Below are 15,328 nucleotides of genomic sequence, written 5' to 3' on the forward strand. Positions count from 1 at the left end.
TTTTATGGCATTGTTCCTGAGTAAGAAACATATCTAAATACCTATCATATTTCAATTGTCCGGAAGTCCTTAGCATAGACTAAGCAACATGTTTTATCTAGGTCCTTAGTTACTAACACAGCCACAATTTTTTTTCTCACTTATTAAAAAAAAATGTTAAAGATACGAAACTAAAAATTTGCACAAAAATGTATACAAACTAGAGAAGCCATACAAAATATGAACATTTTTCAAATTCATAAAACAAAATGAATGTGATTTTTTTTAAATTCATATTTAAATTGAATATAAATTTATATTTAAATAAAGCTTTTGAATTTGGGTTTTGAGTTATTTAAGAAACAACATTTTGAATGGCCGCCATTTTGTTTTATGAATTTGAAAATTTATCATAATTTGTTTATAGCTCTGTCTAGTTGTCATTAATGTCTGTGCAAAGTTTCACGTGTATCTTTACCCACTTTTCGGAAAACAATGAGTAAAAAAAACCAAATGGCGGCTTTCCGCACAACTTAAATATGATATTTAGATATGTTTCTTACACAAGAACAATGCCCTAAAATATTGGTAGAGAGTTCTAGGACACCCTGTAGAACTAAGTCTATTACAACAACGTGGGTGCCGATGAGAATGGATTTAGTTGTATCATAGAAAATGCACTAGAAAATTAAGAAGTTTCATATTGTGAAACGAGAACTAGTTAATTTGTATACACTTTTATTACTTTTAGCTAAACTAGTCCAGAACGTAACGAAATATTCTTAAAAACCCTGTGATAAATATTAATTTAACGACTGGTTAAAGTTGATGTGTTTTCTGACAACTATTATTTGTATTTTAACAACGATAAAAAATCAAAGCACCTTCCGCACACCTACGACGAGGACCGGTTTACTGGCTCGATGTCCGTATATGGAGTCTGTGACGTCATGTAGAAAGCTACATGACAAGTAGTCTGCATCTACAAGTCTCGTAGACAACATGAATACATTAAACCATAGATAAACACACTCCATTAAACACTTCAGTGACTAGAAACATGTGTCTACAATATAAATAAATGGTATCAGCAAAATTACATGCATTATCCGGTTAGCTTGAGATAAAAATAGTGTGTGCATGTACATGAATATACAGAGCTACGGACCCGATTTCGATTAAATGTTGTATGTGGGTACTAATTTATGGTATCTTATGGGGTTTTTAGCAAATTTCCCATATAGATAATAAGCTATTACCGTAGGTCTCATAGTAAGACCTAGACCATGATATTCATAGTATATTCATATTGAAGCGCTGTTGTATGCAGTTTTGCTGTGGCGTGGGTATTATGAAATTATGAAGTTTAATTAGGAAAATCACACATTTCAATAGTTTTAGAACACAAATTTTAACAGCGTTGGGAGTTGTGCCATCTCGTTTAGGGTTAAAAGGGAGATGGAATACTAATTTGCAATCAAAATCGTTGGAGCAGTTTTTTTGCGAAAGCCATATTTCCCTGTTATTTATAAAACTTAGGTCCTTATATGAATTTTCTAAATTAGAATTCCCGGTAACGACATTCAGTACACATTCAGTATACCAGCTGAGAAAAAAATATACAAAAAATGATCTCATGTTAGAGTACATAGATGTATTATATAATATTGTCACCACCTTCTTAAACTGAAATTCTATGCGATTCGTGATTATTTATTTACTTAAAGACTTATAGTGTCAGAATTGTAAAACCATTTATGCTGAATGACATGACAGCATAGCTTCTTCTATAATTTTGACGAAACAACGTCCTTCGTAAAAAAGACAACACGTAGGCTACAAATTTAATGAAAAGGCGTTATACGTCTACTTGAAATAATAATTAATTGTTCTGAAACATAGCATGGTAGATGGTGGTGTAACTGCTCGTAGAATAATGAGAAAGTTGTGGTTCAATAATGAGAATAACCAGATGTTTTTTGATGGTTGGAAACTGGACACAATTGTTGGTTTTGTTTATTGGGCTAGTAAATGATCCTGTCTAATGGAACCGCTGATCTTAGTCAGTAAAAAAGGTACACAGATAATCGCACTCCATTTTACACTCTCGTTGTATTCACAGTTTAAAAATAAATGTGCTCAAAGGTTTGACTACTTATGATTTATAATTCATATCTGTCCACTATTGAAGTGTGAACTCTGAATTCTAAATTATGAATTCAAGTTGGATAACAACTTCATTTGTTTATTTAGATGAAAATAAAACGATCTAGAAAATTACTGTATTACGATTTGCCAAAACTGAGTTGGCGACTACATCCACCCCACTGGATGCACTTGGTTCAGGAAGGAAGCCTCCAGAGGTCCATGTAAGGCGGCGCCTAAGGGCGAGGGAAGGTGGGCGGCTGACTCATGCGCCTTGGGCGGCTTGGGCGGCTGGGCGGCTTGGGCGGCTGGGCGGCCGCGGAGTCGAAAGGCGCAGTGTTGTGCCGGACACCACACAGATCGTAGTGCCTTACAGGATTATACCAAACAGGTACGTATTGTCTTCTAGGTTAAAATATTAACATTGCGGTTCACAAAACTAACAGTGAGAATAATTTGTACATTCTTTGAGACACGTGGCAAAATTTAGTGAGGTTGAATATGAGTGTGGAATTGCATGAGAAGATTTGTGTAGCTTCGTTAAGATTAGCTGTTTTCTTAGTCTGGACCATTTAAAAGCCCAACGAAGGACAGCTGGGTTTAGTTTCGAGCAATCGAAATACTAAAACTTTACTTACATTTTACCTAGTGATGCTGTATTCGTCATATTATATTGACCAAATATATCCTGTGTTTAATTATAAATCATAGTTGAATCAGCCTTTCACTTCTAATAAAGTGTGGCTGTTTAAGTTGTATTTTCTCAATAAGTTTTTCAGATAGGGCACATGGAAAATTAACCTTTAATGTTATCGTTTTGGTCTGGAGAAAATATGTAGATTTTTATCATAGCCTAATCAACACAAGTAGACTTCTCATCCCATTGTGAATTTTGAAGCTCATTTTTCGTGTCAAGTTCATATAGTGGTGACAATTTCATGGTTTTTGTTTTACTATTTGGTTATATAACTAGGGGACGAGTTATTATTTATGATTAGATAGTTTTATTTGGTTAATTGAGAGGTTTTACATTACAAGAAACAAATCGTAAACAAAACACAACTTCTAGTGCACAGGATAAAACCATAAAACTAACAATAAAATTAGCTTCAGCTGTTCTATAAGGATGAGAAATCTACTAAGGGAGTATGTTTTTATGATTATTCAAAACTGGACCCAGCTGTCGATCAAATGGCTTTTAAAAAACGGCTAAATAAACAGCTGACATTTTTGTAAAAAACCTACTCATCTCACTTCATTGTGCAATAACCCTGTATTCGTATTAGGCTTAAAATGGGCATTTAACGTCGCTGTCTTAAAATACCCCGCCGCAGCAAACCTGCAGCCGTTTTGTAGTCAATTTAGAGCATGTTTACATTGTATAGAGCGAAAAGTGTTATTGTTTAAAAAGTCTGAACTGTTTTTGTATAAGTAATTTTTCTGCTATGTTGTCTGTTATATAGTTACAAATAAAACAATTTGAATGTTTTATTTGAAGTTTGTTTGAACTTTTTGCCCCCCCCCCCCACTTTGGTAACTCGTAGAGCTTTGTAACGTAGATGCACCAGTAGGTTTCTAGAACGTTTAAGATTAGTTTTGAAGACATCAATACAATATAACTCGTGTCACGACATGATTCAGCAGGCACGAACATCAGCTGTTTAATCTAACTTCTTGATAAACTTTAGAGTTAAAGCTATAACATCTTGGTACCATTTGAATTGTTAGAGGTTAGAGTGCTCAAATAAATGACTCAATTCTTGGGCTATAGCCTTTAGTCAATTCTTTGACTGGGACGGGTGGCGTCGTCCTGTAATCCAGCTACTAGGAGGTCACGAATTGTGGATATTTATAGGCATGCACTGTGGATGCGATACTCCCTGGTGTGGATTAACATCCACACGAGTGAGTACGACGACTATCCGCAGTACTATCCTGATAATTAGACCAATTCGTATATACCAAGGAAAAATGTGGTTCGGATTCCACTATAAACTGTAGGTCCCTTAGTTGCCATTAGCTGTATGGGCTATTAATTAACAGCTGTGTCTAAGGAATATGTCGGCCTTAGTCACTAACAAGACTACAAGATCGCGCCACTCATCCTACACTCATCTCCATTCATACTTGGCTTAAAATACCTACTATGTATGGTCGCCATTTCATTGAACAGTATGAACAGTAAGTAGACTCGTCAGAATGAATTTGATGACATTACTATAAATCTAGTAATTGAAGCAGATGTTTTAGAAATTAAAGTAAATAAACGGTATCAGCAAACTCACACACACTCTCTCCCTATAGCTTGTCAACAATATAATAGGCAAGCGCTGGAAATAACTATGATGTTTTAAACATTAAACGTTTGGTGATTTGCAACTGAATTATATGGTATCGTTTTTTATTGTTTCTCATTCAAATGTTTAAAGTTAGGTGTGTTGCTAACCACTTCGGACTTTAAAGTGAAACTGAAAGTCACGAGTTCAATCATCGACGTTTAAGATCTCACTTTCTTCAAACCGTCCTTTAAAATAATTCGTACACTTAAAATGCCATAGTGGCATTCAGAAACTCATAAATCAAATATATTTCATCCTAGTGTTAACATGCGTTATATCATTATAATAGAACACTATAATAGACACTATCATCATATAATGTAATGTAAACATAATAGACTTCCCATGTAATGTAAACATTTGAAGCAAGAAACGTGGTGCCATCTGTTGAGATGGTTTACCAATATGATGACAATATTCTGTATTAAGTGATAAATCAATCAGCTGTTTTATATGATACTGACATTGTTATAGCAAACTTTTTATACTAGTGATCTCTTTCGGTATGAAATATTTAACACTCGAAAATCTCTATATAGCCATATTGGGACTAATGTATGCAGTGTGATCTGTTCTTTTATGTACTGTATTACGCCATCATAACTTCCGAGAAAGTTTAAATGTGGTAATTATGATAATACGACCTCCTGTACAAAGGTGTGCGAATGTCTTGCCTTTTTAGTAAACCTGATTCCTTACATAGAAGTGTTTGAATCCGAACAACAACCTATTGTTCTATTCTAAACTCTTTATGCGCACTTGATAACAATACGTTGTTTGTCGCTAAGGCTATTTATTGAACGCATTTTAACAATAGGAACTATTGACAATCTAGGACAACTGTTTTTATTTTGTACTTTATACAAACCCTCTCCTTTTGAAGGGAATAAAAATATTTTAATTAGTTCATGAACATGTATTAAAATTAAAAATCAATGCAATATTGAAACAAATACAGTTCTGGATCAAATTTTATGATAAGTTTTCTGTCTATGTTATTGTCATTTTTAATTTTTTATTTGTTATTAAATGCATGATTATTTTCCTCAAACTTCTCTTTGCTATTGTCTACTTAATGTACAAATGTAAATTAGCGTATTATTGTTGATAAATAAAATTCAAATAATACAATCACGGTAGTAGGGTACAATTTTTCATTTCATCAATCACGTTACTTTGGTGAACAAGAAGAATCTCGTAGAAGAAAATGTATCTAGATTTTTATGATAAAAAGGCCTTTCGAGTAGGAGAATCATTGTTTCGCATAAAATTCATCTCACCCAAGGAACATTTATTTTCTATTTTAACACATAATGTAAATTTAGATATGAACCACCAACGTCATTTCCATTATCACATAGTTAAAAAAGGCTTTAGAATCAAACGCGTTTGGAAGGATTTTAACTAGAGAATTGAGTAAAAAGGTAACATACTGTATCCACTAGTAAAACACATTTTTAGGCGGATGGTTACCTTTTCATTATAATCTAAACAATAGACTAGGAAAACACCGCTGGATGACTTAGTGGTTATAGTGCTCGCCTAACAATCAGAATGTCACCGGATAAATCTTAAAAAAAAGTCAGACACTTTTTGATGGTTCGAAACTTTTACTTTCATTGGGCAATCGATGATTTGAATAAAGAAACCGCGGGTCTTAGTCAGTAGCAAAGCTACACAAGGCACCTTACACAAAAAACCTCATCTACGGCACTAGCCTGGAACTGTTTAGCCCATTAATTCGGGCTAGGCCTTTTTAACTGTACTAGGGGTTTCCTTCTTATTTTTTTCCGAATACTAAAGCCGATCAAGATCTCAGTTGGTAATAAAGTTAATAATAATGATAGCAATAATCCCAGTTAGATCGACCGACCACCGTTTATTTGGACTCTTCAAGTGCCTTGAAATACATTAATTCGATTTCAGCACAATAAGCCATATCAAGATTCAAACACAATAAAACAGTCCGGTTTCGCTACAGAGGAAACCGCTCTGCCGTACAAGGAGCGTAATTTAGTTTCTTGTCAAATCGCGATGTTTTTCTCCCTCTGGTCCGACATCTGATCACCTTCGCGCCAAATACGGACCATATGAGTCAGAGACGAAATCAGCTGTTGGTGTGCCACAAGGTTGTTGCTTGGGACCCGACTTGTTTCGTGGCTTCTGGCTTCTCCGTTTACGGGGTTGGGCAATGACGGCCAGCTTTCTCTTGGCGAATATGCTGCTTATCAAGTACTTTTATGATCTCATAAATTACCTATTTGTAAAATTAAAAATTACCTAATTTAGACTGTAACAGCTTTCAAAACGTCTATTCGATTTCATAGTTGTATTGTTTAATGTTTTCATGGTTAATTTAGCAAAAGTTATTATGTACCAACATGTGACATGTTTATACGTGGATAATAAAAGTTTTTGTAAACCTTGAATGGTGAATAAACTTTTAATTTAGCAGGAAATCAGCAACACAGGATCAAATTTCAGTGGTCCACTTTCTATGCTGTCTCGTTTACATGAAGTGACATTATATCATTTACAGTAGTATCAAATACTCTTTAATTTTGGTGTCATGGACGTTTTTTTTCACTTAACCTCAGTATATAAATACTCTTTATCAATTTGCGTTGTCTCTAGAAAGTCTGAAAGTCCTACTCGTGTTGTGACTCAAAATGAAATCATATTTTCAACATGATTTTTTATTAATTACAAATTGCAGTCCTCTACTCATCAACTGATTCTAATAATTATTATTGTTTGGCTAAATGAAGCAGTGTTGTAACGTAAAATATTCAATTTTATGTTGCTTCTAGAGATAAAACCGCTTGCACTTGATACAATAACGGTCTAGATGTTTAATTTCCATCAAGACCTCTGTGGAATACAGGATACTAATCACTCAGAAATACAACCCCATACAATCTTTTTAGTACTGTGAGATCGTCAGAATTCGAATAAAGTATATGAGGAGTACTTCGACGATAAGGTCTTGCCAACTTTAACCATGTAAACATCCTAAAACATTATACTTAGGTACTGAGGTTTTGAATAAAATAAACGTCCATTAAAAAATGCTTGATAATAATATGTTAACGTTATGTTTTTGTAGCACTATCAATTAATTTACTTCGTAATATTCATGTGATCATGGTAACATTACCAATTTGTGATATAACCACTTCGAAAAAATACATTTCCACCAATATTTTTGTTTTAGCGTGATCTCTTCCTTACTACCAAAATATGTAAACACAAAGATGAATATCTACATTCTGTTCCCGTCCTGAGTATATCAGTGGGGGGAGGGGGAGGGGGGATGCCAAAATCGAAGGCACGAGGGAGCCACCGTGACTTGTAACCGATTGTACAACAAACTTATGTCACTACTACACGCAGCTGTGTGAATAGCTCAGCTGTTAAACAGAACATATGTTATGTACATAGGACAAATCTGCAGTATAGGACAACAGGATCTGCGCAGCTGGGCAGAGTGAAAATAATGCTCTCCTTGCAGTCAGGAGGTTGCCGGTTCGATCCTGAGAATAGTCGAAACCTTTCTAATTGTTCGAAACTGGACCCAGCTGTCCTTAATAATTAGGCTTTGAAATAAATTATGGTGACTAAAGAGTCAGCTGATCTTAGTCACGTGACAAATCTGTCATATCATTCAACATCGTTCACTCGTTTTTACCTAGAATATGTTAAAAATTATAATCTTATCTAATCTAATTATGGACAACAGTTCCAAAGATTTAAAATTTTTTAACCTATCTCAGCTGTGATTGTGATTAATCATTGGACATTCAAGTAAAGAAAATTGTTAAACAAATGCGCATTGACTTTGAATCCTAGACTGATTATTCTAATGCAAAATCTAAAGTCTATCATACTAGTTTCAAGACAGAGTTTTTTATTGTTTTAATTAACTGTAGTGCGCTTTTTATCTTCGGTTATGACGGAGAAATCAGCGCAATAGAAAGCAACAGAACATAAAAGACTCGCCAAAACCTTCATTTGCTTTGAATCCAAGCGAAGACGATCAAAGGCAATTGTCTTACAAAAAACATAAAAATGCAAAGAGATAAACACGCTAAAAATAATAAATTTTCAGGATTCAGATGATATATTGGAATAAGAAGTTTCCTTGTAGTATCTAAAGTAGAGAAAACAAGAAATGACAGATCAGACGTTATGTGCAAATAAGATACATGCAATGGGTTAGATTCGCGGACCAAGGAGCGCACAATACCTCCTCTAATGGGAGGTCATAAATAAAAACCGTAGGGGTAGGACCAAGGAGCGCAGAGGTACCTTGCGCGCCTCGGTCCTACGCGAGCAAGGAACTAAGTGACTAATCCCCTACTTATACGGATTAAAAGAGACAATGGCTGGTCGACCCTGTGAGTAAATCCCATTAGTCACGCCTCACTGAATACACCACTTAAAAATTAAAGTGTAATGAGTAATTTTGAAACATTAACATTAAGATACTGTATTAAGTATTCGAAGTAGTTATCTTGAAAACAATTTGTTTTTGTCCGACGTTAATCAGCCCATTTTAAATACAGACACACTGCATATTTTTCTAAGTGCAGTTTAATACAAATTAAATATTTAATACTAAATAGTGCGGAACTAAATATGCATTATTTTATTATGATGAAAATCATATTAGATTATGTGAGACAGTTAAACTTGCTCTCTATGATGTACAGTATTTTGTTTTGCAGGTATAGTTTGTATAATTTTAAAATAGCTTTGAAGGCATGACGACTATTGCTTAAAACATGCATGGTTCTACGTAATTTGTCTTGATCCTCTACCGGTGATTCACCCTTCGTCCTACGGAAACACATGGAATTTTCTCTCGTGGTTGAGTTATGATATTGAATGACTCAATACTAGTACCGGACGTTCGTACTATTTAGGAGCAATGCATACCATTCTTGAAACTTATTCTTAAGAACAATATATTATGTTGTGCATTTCCGGCTTAGATGGGTAAGGAGCTTATTGCTGAAAGTGATATTTTTGCCAAATGACAATGTGCCTGGGCTAAATTTACTTCAAAAGTAGTGTATTTTTACATAGGCTTTGTTTAAATTTAAAAATACTTTTTGTATAAGAATAACTTAGGTTTTTCTGAAAGTATGTTGTCGCAGTAGTATATTATTGGAAATATCTTAAATTAAATCGATTGTTTTGTTTCGTTTAGTTTTTTAACTGTAATATTGCCGACATAAAATGTTATCTAATGAAAACCTTTACCCTTAAGTTCCTATAATTATTCATTCCTAAATTATTGGTCAAGCACAAATTCGTTTAATCAGAATTTACTAGGCTATTTCCAAAGTAATGGTTTAAGAATACTTTAGGTAGATGTTATAGCCTCATAATTACTATATTTTAATGATAAATTCAAATAACAATAACCAGCACGTACTCTGGCCGGATAAAAAAGAGTAAACTATAATACAAATTAAGACTGGTTTTAATTCAAGTAGTGTTACCAGTTACGAAGTAAATTATTTATGAAAAATATAATTGAATAATTTATGAAGAAAATAATAATAATAATACTTTTGAGTCTAGAATCAAAAAGGAGAATTATAAATCTTAAATTATCGTCGTTTTTTCTGTGCTGTAGGTTGAAATACATTAGAGGTAAGTAACCTGCCTGCTCTACTTGCCTCGCGTAAACGCGGCTTTAGACTGTGTATTGATCACTCATGGGTTGATTTTTAAATTGTCGTTTGGACAGTACAAATTGGTGAATTTTTCTCATTTGTATTAGAACAATAACACAATATGCCTCATTGTTAATTGAGGAACAAACTATGAATTTATTACTAGGAAAGGTGAACGTACTACCTGTTGTAAATTGTAGTCGTAGGCATCTGGTACAAACTATTCGACCTATTATTTGGTCCAAAACGTAAACAGTCAATACTTGGAAATGTAAAGGAATCATGAGTGAACAGCGTACATGGAGGTCCCGTTAATCCCCTACGTTACTCCGAATGGATTTCATTTGCAATTTCTTCAGATTTCCCTTTCACGACAGCCCATTCCAGTTTTTGGGGTGTCGGGTCACTCGGGTCAGTTCACCCGAGTAATTGACCTTCAATTTCAACTTAAATTTTGCTTTTATTTTACGTGGCAATCGCAAAAGAGAAATTCTTTAATACACATAAAACTAGGGTACCACTAATGATTAGACTATTTTTCCGAAATCACAAAAGTGGTTTTAATTTATTTCACTTAGTTAGTCGTCGCTTTAGACTTTAGAGTATGAAATATTTTTATACTGTACAAGACAATCATAATACTAAACGTGTTGTTTAGTTTTAACAAATTAAAAAATATTAAATCAATTAATTTATTTCCTATATTACAGAACACTGTATAGGCCTACAATTATAATATTTGTTGAAACATTAAAACTGGTCTTTATTCAAGTACTGTTACTAGTTGCAAAGTAAATTGATTTATAATAAAAAATACACTGATGATTCTAGAATCAAATAACAAATATTGTATCTGCCCGCTGTTCTTTAACAAAAATATTTTAAATTTGTTGTATTTCCAATTTGAAGCGGAAGTTGGTTGTAAAGTTTAGGACCCAAGTATTGATATAAATGACGAAAAGATTGTGTACCTATTTACTTTGGGTGATTTGATATATTATTTATTTTCAAAGCTTCTTGCACTGTAAGGATAATTAGGACTTACACTTTCTCTGTTTACGCTCCGGATAAAGATCTATCTCAAAACCTTACAAATAAAAATATGTTGGACGAGTAAAATGCATAACTTCTGGTGGAATCGAAAAGAGATAGTTCGTTTAGATTTTTTCACATGTTTTCTACCTTTGCACGTTTTGAAATGATATTGGACAATTATCAATTATCAATTATCAATCATTGAGATGGGGACGCCACCTAAATGTGGTTCAATATTCAACTGAAGGATCAGGTTTTATATTGCAATTTAAATTCGAAAGTGGCCTGGTAATTTGTTGATACAACATTAGTTTGGTAATAAGTTGCACTATAAAAATATTCTGGAATCAATGGTGTAGTCAATGAGGCGTGACTAATGGGATTTACTCACAGGGTCGACCCAAGCATTGTCTTGTTCAACCCTCGTAAGTAGGGGATTAGTTTCTTGCCCGGGTCGGACCGAGGAGCGCAAGCACCTCTGCGCTCCTTGGTCCTACCCCCTACGAATTCTTTATCCAAGGGGTTGACAGTTTTACGACTTGCGCTCCTCTGTCCGTTTCCCAATGGGTTAAAGTCATTCCACACTAAAAATGTATCACCCTACTTCCAAGCGATAGGAGCATTACTGCTCTCGCATGCCAAACACAACAAAATGTCAGTAGATTTATTTTTCTAGATTTATTAACTACTAAAACCACCGGTTTCTTAATCCATGATTAACTAATAAACATAAACAATCACAGATTCCAGTTTTGAAATGTCAAAGTGTGTACTGAATTCTCAGTACCAGATAACTATATTCAGAGATTGTCAGGATAGCAAAGTATGTCACAGTGTTTTCAGGATCAGACAGCGATCTTCTCATTGTCAGGACTGTAATCATTCAGCCTACGTAAATCGTACCCACGTTGCGTTGGTGTCTGTTGAATCATTAAATCATGCGATTTCCCTTAGAAATCACCACAGTAGGTGTGAAGTGAGCAGATTGCAATCTAAACTGACCGGTTAGATTTGTGAGGGGAGTGCATTTCAACCAGTTTATGATCTTGATTATTTTCTTCTTGCCTTTAAGTTATATTAGACTGGGACGGTGTTGTACTGTAATCCAGCTATGAGGTCACGAATTGTGGATATTTATAGGCATGCACTGTGGATGCAATGCTCCCTGGTGTGGATTAACGTCCGCACTAGTGAGTACTACGACTATCCGCAGTACTATGCTGATAATTAGACCAATTAGTTAATTACAAGGAAAAATTTGGTTCGGATTCCACTATAAACTGTAGGTTCCTTAGTTGTATGGGCTATTAATTAACAGCTGTGTCTAAGGAACATGTCGGCCTTAGTCACTAAAGACTACAAGATCGTGCCACTCATCCCACACTCATACTTCAATCATATTTGGGTTAAGATACGCACATAGTGGCGTCCCCACCCCATCTTAAAGAATTGATAATTGATAATTGAATTGATAATGGACAACTTTAAAATAGCTTAATATCCTAAATAGGCTAATTCTGTTCCTATTCATAGAGCACTATTGCGTTTACGTTTTCATATAATCTGAATTTGGAATTTTCATAAATTTATAAACACTTCGAGTATTTTTATTTTTCTTAAATAGGCAGTTTAGCCCCGCAGAAATAAGAATATAATTATTTCTCAAAGTTCTAGTAACAAAACATTTCGAATCACTTATTAACTCTCAGAAACGAGATCTTGTCAATAAAAGAGCCGACATTATTAAAATTTTCCATATGCAATTGAAGTTAGGTTAGTTTAGGTAAGCTTGTGTTAGGTTAGGCAAGGTTATGTTAGGTTAGGTTTAGTGGCTGGTCGTATTTTTACCAATGTTGGAACGTTCACACTCGTCGAAACCCATAGGTATTCTGTTATAATATTGTTTTTTAGGAGTGGGAACGCCGAACAACGAGTTCCTGGCACAACACCCAATTGTTAGGTTAGGTTTTCTTGATGTTCGTATAAATAAAAACTTAGTTGCAGTCTTCTTCTTGAACAACGTCTCCAGAGCCGTGTACATTGGTGCTTTGAATGTGGGTAGTTCGCGACCGGTCCGCCCTCCAGTAGATGCTTCCGATATCACGGTCGCCCACGGTCGCCCACTGGGCGGCTAAGTGAATCACTGGGCGGCTACTTGGGCAACTCACCTTGTATGACCTGCGGAGGTTATCGTTATATTGCTTCTCGGGTTTGAGTAAGTCCCATAATCGGACAAGTCGACAATATCTAAACTCAACCTGTATGGATTACGTAAGGGGAGGAGCGAAGTGGAATTTAAACCTTAAAGTTGTAGTGCAAAGATCAATTTTTTTCAACTAAAGGTAATTTAAACACCTAGAAAATCAAGAGAAAAATCTCGGACTTAAATGACAGGAAGGTAGTAAAAAATTAAAAAGAGTATACTTCGTGTGTCTACTTTTTAAAATTCTGAATACAAAATTCCGTTTTGTAGTTTCGTAGCAATATCCACAAATATTAAAACAGAAGCAGTATGGATCGTAAACATAAACAATTGCTAGTCTGAATCCTATACTAATATCATTAACATATGTTTTAGACAGTTCCGATTAAGCAATGTTAAATAATGTTCGGGCCAGTAACATAATTTGTTTTTGTTTTTTATCCATACCGTGCCTGTTCTAGTATTCGAGGTTTTTAGTACTGGATTCGAGCCAGTGATGTCATTTGTTTATGTTTATGGTCCATACCGTTTCTGATCTAATATTCGTGGCAGTGTCTATTATGTATTATAAAGATTATGGCCTATATTAAAGGAACTTAGTTCCTTTTCGAACCCCTTTTTTTACCAATAACACTCCCAATTTCTTGTTAAAAGTTATTGTAAACCATAGTAAGTAGTTCTTTGGTCATTAACTCTTCTGATCGAGATTTTTTACGAGTGTTTATTTCTAGGAGTAGATCAAATACACAAACTACTATTTCTATTAGAATGACAGGCCAGAACATCCGTTTTGATTGACAGCTTAGTTTAGGGAATTCCTCCCTCCACGATTCTCGAAGATTCCTCTCTGGAAGCTTTACCGACCTTGCGAGCGTCGTACCACCCTTCATATTGATTTGGCGCTCGAACTTCTATAAATAGAAACATGCGGTTTGTCAGTCAACCCCAAAAGAAAGTTTATTTGACTTTGACGAGATGTTTTTATTTTCTACGTGTCTGGAAACTGCATATTCTTTCGTGTTTAGCAATAGCTTATATTAAACTGCCATTCAATAGATGAGTTGATCATTACATTTTGAATACAATGCAACAATGAAAACAGCTGATCATGTATAAATGTAATAACCGCTGATATGATAATGGAACGGTTTTTAATTAGAAGGACAATTTTTAAAACACCATTTTATGATCATTCAAAACAATATGTTAACATTACTTTAGAATTGTCCAAACTAAACTTAGAATTAAAATCAGATTAGGATATTTACATTTAGAATTTGATTTAGATGCCTCTACTTAGGTATTAGTACAGTAGGTATGTTTTAACAGTAGTGCATGTTTACATTATTTTTAAAATAGTAATACACATAGGTGAAACTCAGGTTTTTATTTAAACCTCTTGTTCATGTTCATCCTTGGTTGTATAGCTAACTTGGACTTTATGGTGTTAAAATTTAGTATCTTATATTTTAAAAATTGCATTGGCGTGTTTGTTTTCAAAATATCGAAACGAACTAAGAACATTTTGAATCCTAACTTTTGAAATTAACTAAACAGAGAAAATGACGAAGAAGAAAACATTAACCAGGTACAGTAATAATAGACTTTGGCGAGTTTAGAGTATTGTTAAAACGTCTAAACGTCAGCTGTTAAATCAATCAGCTGTGCGACGGCAGTTAGGAAACTGCAGGGTCATTGTGATAGGCCAACTTCGACTCCTACGTAGAACCTTTTTTCGACCTCGGCCTTGTTCTAGTGTTTGCTATTTGACTAACCCAAAGTTCAACTACTATTCAACTAAGAGGTCCTTGGACCCAACAGTCTTAAAAGGTTAAAAGTTTTGCAGGCTAATCTGATAAATTAAAGTTTAAGTAGGTAGTTTCTTTGTTGCTACTTCAAAAATGTATAACAAAATGCTATGAAGATCTTAAATACGTGCTTTT

At 34.4% G+C, this 15,328-nt stretch overlaps 1 protein-coding gene across 11 annotated transcripts in view; it reads left to right on the forward strand.

The window, feature by feature from the left end:
* Nucleotides 1–2,443: 2,443 nt before the first annotated feature.
* Nucleotides 2,444–15,328, forward strand: part of LOC128985965 (sperm-tail PG-rich repeat-containing protein 2) — a 35,784-nt gene continuing 22,899 nt past the window's right edge. For all 11 annotated transcript variants that reach the window (XM_054405980.1, XM_054405981.1, XM_054405986.1 and 8 more), the window contains exon 1: nucleotides 2,444–2,515. The gene's annotated coding sequence lies outside the window, so the exon portion shown is untranslated. The remainder of the gene's footprint in view (nucleotides 2,516–15,328) is intronic.

This window comes from Macrosteles quadrilineatus, unplaced genomic scaffold (assembly GCF_028750875.1).
Source record: "Macrosteles quadrilineatus isolate MER2022 unplaced genomic scaffold, UCM_ALF_1.0 Scaffold_2__2_contigs__length_208266976, whole genome shotgun sequence".
In the NCBI taxonomy this organism is placed as follows: domain Eukaryota; kingdom Metazoa; phylum Arthropoda; class Insecta; order Hemiptera; family Cicadellidae; genus Macrosteles; species Macrosteles quadrilineatus.